The sequence below is a fragment of the Nuphar pumila genome, chromosome 2 (genome assembly GCF_984573655.1).
Source record: "Nuphar pumila chromosome 2, dmNupPumi1.hap1.1, whole genome shotgun sequence".
In the NCBI taxonomy this organism is placed as follows: Eukaryota; Viridiplantae; Streptophyta; class Magnoliopsida; order Nymphaeales; family Nymphaeaceae; genus Nuphar; species Nuphar pumila.
Window position 1 is genome coordinate 127,510,599 of NC_143250.1, and position 7,512 is coordinate 127,518,110.

The following is a 7,512-nucleotide window of genomic DNA, read 5'->3' on the forward strand; positions in this document are numbered from 1 at the left end:
TTTGCCTTGTCAAACAGTAGTTTTCCGACAGTCTGTCAGAAATCTATTTTCCACTAGTTAGGGGCATTTTTGTAATTTCCTTAGTTTCGGCATTTTAGACCTGTTTTCAGTAGTTTCTGCATTTTAGGAGCTGAATAATCATCATACAGCATTAGTAGAATTAATTTCGCTAATTAGAGAATTAGTTTAGTAGTTTATTTAATTATTTTCTGATGATTAGCATTTGTTTTATTATTTTCGTAAAATTAGACTTAGTTTTATTTATTGTTTTCATTGTTAGGATAGAATACTAACTTTGTATTTCCCTTCATTTTTAGGTTGAAAAGCAAATTTAGTTTCCAGGGTTATTGTCCAAGTGCGAAGAGTGAATAATTGGCGAAAAGATGGAAATACCCTTGGTGTGGAGCAGAAGACTTAGTTGTTTTTTTATTTTCATTTTAGTGATTAATTGTAGTTGTATTAGCTTCATAATTGTAGATTGACATTGGTAATTAATAAATTAAATTTTACAGAAATATCTTGATTAATTCCTGTTCCCTAAGGATTCGACTTGTACTTACCACTTTGTGGAAAGTCAGTTTTTATACTTTTGGTTGAGGATTTTCCAAAGTTTTATTGAAAATAATTGTTTTAAAAAGATCATCTCAAAATATCAACCAAATTTTGGCACCGTTGCCGGGGAACGACGAATTGATTACTTTATTTCTTAGAGTTTGATTTATTAATTTGTTTTAGTTAGTTAATTAGTTGTTTTATTTTTTTAGTTAGTAGGATTAGTAAGTGAATATAGGATTAACATAGTTAGTAAATATCGGATTCACGTACTGTTCTTTCTAGGATTCACTTAATTTTTCATTCTGCAAGGAGCGATTAGACAGGTGGGTTTTAGAAAGACTTAGTTTGTGATTTTCTGTATTTATTTGTTTCAGTATTTTAGAATAGTTTACTTTGTTATTTCTTTATTTAGTTATAGAATTCTGACATAGATAGATAGCATCTCTATTTCGTAGTACTGTTATTTGTTTTATTTATATTTTAGTACCTTTGTTAGTTTAGATTTAGATTTAGGTCGTTTGCTTACATCTGGTCTTAGTACCAGTGTATGCAGGGGCGACGAGGTATAGGAACCCAATTACACCCATTTGTTGACAACCCAGAGAGAATTTTACATTCTCATCGAAGTTCGACAACAATGGTTGACATGGATCCTCCACCTCCACCCCCAGTTCATCCACGCCCTCTGCGGGAATACTTCATTCCCACAGATTATGTTCAGGCATCCTGCATTCGGAGACCCGATGTAAGAGCGCCACATTATGAGATTAAGGCCAGCATTATTCAGATGCTCCCATCTTTTTATGGCCTTAGTCACGAGGATCCCTACCGACATCTAGATGAATTTCTCGAAATTTGTTCTACTTTCAAGATACAGAATTTCGATGATGATGCTTTGAGGTTGACTCTATTCCCCTTTTCATTGAAGGACAAAGCCAAGTATTGGCTAAAGTCCTTAGATTCTGTAGAAATAGAGTCCTGGGATCAATTGCAACAGGAGTTTCTTTGGAAATACTTTCCCATTGGTCGTACAAACCAATATCGTAGAGCCATCACTAGCTTCTCAAAGCTAGATGGTGAGCGCTTTCATGAGACCTGGGAGAGAATGAAGGATTTCCTCAGGAAATGTCCTCATCATCAGGTGCCGAAATAGCAACTGGTGCAGAGCTTCTACGATGGATTGTCTGACAAGAATCGTCAGATGATTGACTCTTCATGTGGAGGGACATTCATGCTGAAAAGCGAGGACGAAGCATGGAGGTTATTTGATACATTGACCGAGAATTCCCTCCACCATGCTTCGAGTTCTTATTCTGATAGAGCCACACCCAGCATTCAGAAGAAAGCTGGTGTTCTTGAGATTGGTCCATCTACTGCACTACAGTGCAAGGTAGACATGATTGCTCAGAAGTTAGACCAGCTTCTCTCAAGACCACCCACTATACAGCAGGTGTGTACTCTTTGTGTCAGTCCAGCACACGATATCACTGAGTGCCCGTCGGCATCTCAGTACCCTAAATTTGTTCAAGAACAGGTTCAGACAGCTCAGGGTTACGTCAGATCGCCAAATAACCCATTTTCATCGACATATAATCCGGGTTGGCGTAACCATCCCAATTTTTCATGGAAGAATTCACAGTCTTCCATGCAGATGCCTACATCCTCTCAGCCAGCTCGACAGCCATCTTTTGCTCAGCCATTCCAGAGACCGAGCTATTTTCAGTCTTCTTCTTCTTCAGTCCCTCCCCCGATTCAACAGGAGTCTGCCCCGCAGACATCTTTTGAAGAGAGACTTCTCCAGGCATTCCAAGAGGTGAAAACCTCTAATCAGAATGCCTTCGAGAAGTGTACCCAGATATTGAGCTCACATACGCAGTCCATTGCGAAGTTAGAGTCGCAAATGGGACAGTTAGCTGAGGCTATTAGTAGGAGACCCGAGGGTACATTGCCGAGTCAGGCTGTCATGAACCCGAAGGGCAAGGACCAGATGACTGGAGGCCTGTTTCATACTGAGACACAGCAGCATGCCAAATCTGTTATGGCCCTGAGGAGTGGACGTGAGTATCACGTCGAGAGCAGAGAGAGAGAGAGTAGAGAGAGGATAGAGGAGCCAGAGACCATTGTTTCACCTACGTCGGCTCAACCATCATTATCATCCTCATCCCCATCATCATCTTCATTACCTTCATCATCATCATCGTCATCTTCAGTGCAGAAGAAGGATAGGAGTGAGCCTTCTCAGAAAGAGGAGGAGCTAGCAGAGTATATTCCCCCACCACCCTATCCCAAAGCATTAGAGTCTCCCGGGTTTAGAGGGAAGCAGGGTGCGAAGATCCAGGACATGCTTAACATCTTCAAGCATGTGCAGATCAACTTACCTTTGCTTGATGTGATTCAGTAGGTGCCGACATATGTCAAATTCCTGAAGGAGCTATGTACGCAGAAGCGTAAATCTAGAGAAAGAGTTCCTAACAGGGTCCATCTGACTGAGCAGGTGAGTTCAGTACTCCACCATCAGACACCACCAAAGCTCAAGGACTCTGGAGCTCCTAACATTGCGTGTACCATAGAAAACATCCGGATAGAACGCGCGTTGCTCGATCTTGGAGCAAGCGTGAACATTCTACCCGGGTATTTCTTTGATTCTTTCGGGCTAGGAGAGATTAGATCGACTCCGATTACACTGCAGCTGGCAGATCGTTTTGTCAAGTTACCGAGAGGTGTCTTAAAGAACGTGCTAGTTAAGGTGGATGACTTTTATTTCCCAGTCGATTTCATTATTCTTGATATGGAAGGAGTAGACAGCCAACACCAGACTCCGATCATTTTAGGTAGACCATTCTTGGCGACTGCCAATGCATGCATCAATTGTAGAACCGGAGCCATGGATCTCTCATTCGACAATCGGAAAGTCAAGCTGAATATTTTCAATGCTGCGATGGGACCAACGGGAGACATGGACTGCTTTCATGTAGATATTGCACATGAGTTAGTGGAGGAGCAGCCCGAGTTGTATATCACTGAGGATTCTTTAGAGTTGTATCATATAGAGAAGAATAGTGGTGTAGATAGTGTAGATGTGTCTAGAGTGTCGTCAGAGAGACCACCTTGGGGAGCCATCATTGAGACTCTCCCACCACTTGCGGAGACGCCCGCCAAATCTTCGATCGAATCATCCCTGAAACTTGAGTTGAAACCCTTACCGGATTCACTCAAGTATGCATACCTCGGAGATGATAAGACTCTGTCTGTGATCATCTCGTCCCTGCTCACTGAAGAGTAGGAGCAGAGATTGCTGACTATTCTTCAAGAGCACAAGGCAGCGATTGGTTGGGGAGTTGCTGATATGAAGGGGATTGCATCCTTCATTCTGCATGCATAGAATTCATTATAATGAAGAAGTCAAGCTAGTTAGGGATATGCAGAGAAGGCTAAATCCCAACATGAAGGAAGTAGTGAAGAACGAGGTGGTGAAGTGGTTGGATGCGAGAATCATTTACCCTATTTCTGATAGCCAGTGGGTCAGTCTGATTCAAGTTGTGCCGAAGAAGTCAGGACTCACTGTGGTTAAGAACGAGAAGGGTGAGAGAATTCCGATGAGGACCACTATAGGATGGCGAGTTTGCATCGATTATAGGAAGCTGAATGTGGCAACTAGGAAAGATCATTTTCCATTGCCATTCATTGATCAGATCTTAGAGAGACTCGCAGGACAGAGTTACTACTGCTTTTTAGAAGGATACTCAGGTTACAATCAGGTAGTTGTCCATCCTGACGACCAGGAGAAGACTATGTTTACATGTCTTTATGGCACCTTCGCGTTTAGACGTATGTCGTTTGGGCTCTGTAATGCCCCGACCACTTTTCAGAGCTGCATGCTTGCTATCTTCTCGGACATAATTGATGATGTGATGGAAGTTTTCATGGACGACTTTTCAGTGTATCGCTCTTCTTTTGAAGATTGCCTCCAAAAACTTACTCGAGTACTTAGTAGGTGTGCGGAGACAAATCTTGTCCTGAGTTGGGAACAGAGGCATTTTATGGTCCAGGAGGGGATTGTGCTCGGACACATTGTGTCCAAGCGAGGTATTGAGGTTGACAGAGCGAAGGTGGAATCCATTTCCCGTTTGACTCCACCCACCTCTGTGAGGCAGAATCGGTCATTTTTAGGGCATGCGGGATTTTATAGGCGGTTCATAAAAGATTTCAGTAAAATCTCTCGACCACTTTGCACTTTACTGGAGAAAGATCAGCCCTTTGTTTTCGGTGAGGATTGTATGAAGGCCTTTGAGATTCTCAAAGAGGCCTTGATTACTGCACCTATTTTGAGACCTCCGGATTGGACTCTCCCATTCGAAATTATGTGCGATGCATCTGATTATGCTATGGGGGCTATTTTAGGACAACGCATTGATAGGAAGCCCTATGTGATCTACTATGCTAGTAGAACTATGTCTGATGCTCAGATGAATTATACTACGACAGAGAAGGAGCTACTTGTGGTAGTTTTCGCATTGGACAAGTTCAGATCCTATTTACTCGGTTCGAAGGTGGTTGTCTATTCTGACCATGCTGCATTAAAATATCTGTTGAATAAGAAAGACACCAAACCGAGATTGATTCATTGGGTTCTACTACTACAGGAGTTTGATCTCGAGATTCGAGATAAGAAGATAAGCGAGAATGTAGTAGCAGACCACCTGTCCAGACTGATCGTGGAGACCACGCAGGATCAGAGACCGATCAATGATTCTTTCCCCGACGAGCAGATCATGTCAGTCAGTACACCGCAGTTACCTTGGTTTGCAGATATAGTGAACTATCTGGTTTCGAGGCAGATACCTGAGCATTGGAACAAGAATGAGCGTGAGAGATTCCTATCTCAGGTGAGGCGATATTATTGGGATGAACCAGAGTTGTTCAGATACTGTGCAGGCCAGATCATTAGGAGATGTGTTCCGGAGAAGGAGTACCAGTCCATTCTGAATTTTTCCCATTCATTAGCCTGTGGAGTGCATTTTAGCAGTAGGAAGACGGCTGCAAAGGTTTTGCAGTCGGGATTTTATTGGCCCACACTCCACAAGGATGCCCATGAGTTCTGTAGGCGATGTCTTCGATGTCAGCAGATTGGGAACATGTCCAAGAGGGACATGATGCCCTTGCTTCCGATTTTGATAGTCGAGATTTTTGATGTGTGGGGCATTGATTTCATGGGACCATTTCCGCCTTCATTCGGAAATTTATACATTCTGGTGGCGGTTGATTATGTCCAAGTGGGTTGAGGTTGTGGCAACCAAGACCAATGATCATAGAGTAGTGCTTAAGTTCATTAAGCACAACATTTTCAGTCGTTTTGGTGTGCCACGTGCGATGATTAGCGATGGTGGCAAGCATTTTAGGAGTGTACAGATAGCTTCTCTGCTGAGAAGATATTCTGTCAATCATAGATTCACCACTCCGTATCATTCGCAGACTAGTGGACAGGTTGAAGTGTCCAATAGGGAGATTAAGCGAATTTTAGAAAAGACAGTTCGCCCGGACCGCAAGGATTGGTCCCAGCGCTTAGATGATGCACTTTGGGCATATAGAACTGCATTTAAGACTCTCATTGGCATGTCCCCATATCGCCTTGTATTCGGGAAAGCATGCCATCTTCCTATCGAGCTAGAGCATAGAGCGTACTGGGCTATCAAGAAATTGAATTTTGACCTCACCCAGGCCGGCAAAGAGAGAGCACTGCAGCTCTCAAAATTAGAGGAACTCAGGAATGATGCGTATGAGAATGCCAAATTATACAAAGCTCGCACGAAAGCATTTCATGATAAGCATATTGTCAGAAAAGTGTTTGAGCCAGATCAGAAAGTGTGGCTATACAATTCTCGTTTGCATTTATTCCCAGGGAAGTTGAGATCGAGATGGACAGGTCCTTACATTGTGAAAGAAGTATTTCTCCATGGAGAAGTGACATTATTCGATCCTATGACCCAAGGTACATTCAAGGTAAATGGGCAAAGATTGAAGCCCTTCATTTCAGATGCCTTGCAGGATGGTGAGTGTGAGATAGTGCATCTCACGAAGGCATGAGGATTCAACCAGAGGAATGTATCATATGTACACTAGTTTATTTTTTATTTCAGTATTTTTCTTTATTGAGTATTTCATTTCATATGTGCTAACATTTGTTTTGATGTATGCAGGATGAATCTAACACTTAGTATATCAAGTTACCAGGTACAGAGAAGAGCTTTCAAAGAATTCAAAGATCAGATGAAATTCAACTTCAGAAGCTCAGATCAGATCAAGTTGTATCTATCCTTTCTCTCATATTCTTATTGTCTTTTAGTGTGCATGTGCATCGTATTGTTATATATTTTGTATGCCACTAGGGACAGTGTCATTCAAGCATGGGGGGGTGGTTTAGATGCATGCACACAAAACTTTCAATTTTTTTTTTATGACTGGTAATTAAAGTAGGCATTTGAGAACAAGTTGTAGCATATATGATTATTTTTGGCATAATCTAACAGTTTATAAATTTTTAAGCCCCATGAAAAAAAAAATCCCTGAACTGAGTCAAATAGAGTAGCTATTTATGAGAAAATTCAAAGAAAATATAGTATTTGACTGTTAGAAAATTTTGAATCACTTTAGTATAAGTATGCACAGTGTGTTTTGTGAAAGAAATAAGCAATGGAAAGATGTCTTTGAAAAATGAGTTTAAAAAGAATAGAGCTACGTTTAGTTGTTGATGTCTTCGTGAATCCTAGTAGTGAAACTCAGACACGAGATGAAGTGTTTGAGTCTTTTTACGAAAAGGATAATGAAGGAGTTCATCTTCTTGTCTAGTTGATATCTGTGGCCTTTGTAGTTTTTGTAAGTAGAATCTGAAGGGTGTTTTACACCTGGTGCCCCAAAGCCAGCTGGTTTGGGAGCCACCGGTTCGAAAGCTTGTTACAT

At 41.6% G+C, this 7,512-nt stretch overlaps 1 non-coding gene across 1 annotated transcript; it reads right to left on the reverse strand.

The window, feature by feature from the left end:
- Nucleotides 1-1,595: 1,595 nt before the first annotated feature.
- LOC149847059 (small nucleolar RNA R71) lies at nucleotides 1,596-1,698 on the reverse strand. The gene has a single exon (XR_016430699.1). It is a non-coding gene; the product is annotated as a small nucleolar RNA R71 (small nucleolar RNA).
- Between the last annotated feature and the right edge of the window lie 5,814 nt (nucleotides 1,699-7,512).